The following is a 1,830-nucleotide window of genomic DNA, read 5'->3' as shown; positions in this document are numbered from 1 at the left end:
TTACAGTAGTACATGTATCCATGCTCTGTAGAAACCTGGTGTTACAGTAGTACATGTATAATGCTTGTAGAAACCTGGTGTTACAGTAGTACATGTATCCATGCTCTGTATTAAACCTGGTGTTACAGTAGTACATGTATCCATGCTCTGTAGAAACCTGGTGTTACAGTAGTACATGTATCCTGTGATGCTCTGTAGAATGGTGTTACATAGTACATGTATCCATGCTCTGTAGAAACCTGGTGTTACAGTAGTACATGTATCCATGCTCTGTAGAAACCTGGTGTTACAGTAGTACATGTATCCCTCTCTGATGCTCTGTAGAAACCTGGTGTTACAGTAGTACATGTATCCATGCTCTGTAGAAACCTGGTTTACAGTAGTACATGTATCCATGCTCTGTAGAAACCTGGTGTTACAGTAGTACATGTATCCATGCTCTGTAGAAACCTGGTGTTACAGTAGTACATTATCCATGCTCTGTAGAAACCTGGTTTACAGTAGTACATGTATCCATGCTCTGTAGAAACCTGGTGTTACAGTAGTACATGTATCCATGCTCTGTAGAAACCTGGTGTTACAGTAGTACATGTATCCATGCTCTGTAGAAACCTGGTGTTACAGTAGTACATGTATCCATGCTCTGTAGAAACCTGGTGTTACAGTAGTACATGTATCCATGCTCTGTAGAAACCTGGTGTTACAGTAGTACATGTATCCATGCTCTGTAGAAACCTGGTGTTACAGTAGTACATGTATCCATGCTGCTGTAGAAACTCTGGTGTTACAGTGAGTACATGTAAACTGGTGTTACAGTAGTACATGTATCCCTGTGATGCTCTGTAGAAACCTGGTGTTACAGTAGTACATGTATCCCTGCTCTGTAGAAACCTGGTGTTACAGTAGTACATGTATCCATGCTCTGTAGAAACCTGGTGTTACAGTAGTACATGTATCCATGCTCTGTAGAAACCTGGTGTTACAGTAGTACATGTATCCATGCTCTGTAGAAACCTGGTGTTACAGTAGTACATGTGTCCATGCTCTGTAGAAACCTGGTGTTACAGTAGTACATGTATCCATGCTCTGTAGAAACCTGGTGTTACAGTAGTACATGTGTCCATGTGATGCTCTGTAGAAACCTGGTGTTACAGTAGTACATGTATCCATGCTCTGTAGAAACCTGGTGTTACAGTAGTACATGTATCCCTGCTCTGTAGAAACCTGGTGTTACAGTAGTACATGTATCCATGCTCTGTAGAAACCTGGTGTTACAGTAGTACATGTATCCATGTGATGCTCTGTAGAAACCTGGTGTTACAGTAGTACATGTATCCCTGCTCTGTAGAAACCTGGTGTTACAGTAGTACATGTATCCATGCTCTGTAGAAACCTGGTGTTACAGTAGTACATGTATCCATGCTCTGTAGAAACCTGGTGTTACAGTAGTACATGTATCCATGCTCTGTAGAAACCTGGTGTTACAGTAGTACATGTATCCATGCTCTGTAGAAACCTGGTGTTACAGTAGTACATGTATCCCTGCTCTGTAGAAACCTGGTGTTACAGTAGTACATGTATCCATGCTCTGTAGAAACCTGGTGTTACAGTAGTACATGTATCCATGTGATGCTCTGTAGAAACCTGGTGTTACAGTAGTACATGTATCCATGCTCTGTAGAAACCTGGTGTTACAGTAGTACATGTATCCATGCTCTGTAGAAACCTGGTGTTACAGTAGTACATGTATCCCTGTGATGCTCTGTAGAAACCTGGTGTTACAGTAGTACATGTATCCATGCTCTTAGCTCTGTAAACCTGGTGTTACAG

This window comes from Oncorhynchus tshawytscha, unplaced genomic scaffold (assembly GCF_018296145.1).
Source record: "Oncorhynchus tshawytscha isolate Ot180627B unplaced genomic scaffold, Otsh_v2.0 Un_contig_178_pilon_pilon, whole genome shotgun sequence".
NCBI classification, from domain to species: domain Eukaryota; kingdom Metazoa; phylum Chordata; class Actinopteri; order Salmoniformes; family Salmonidae; genus Oncorhynchus; species Oncorhynchus tshawytscha.
This window is presented reverse-complemented; position numbering follows the sequence as displayed.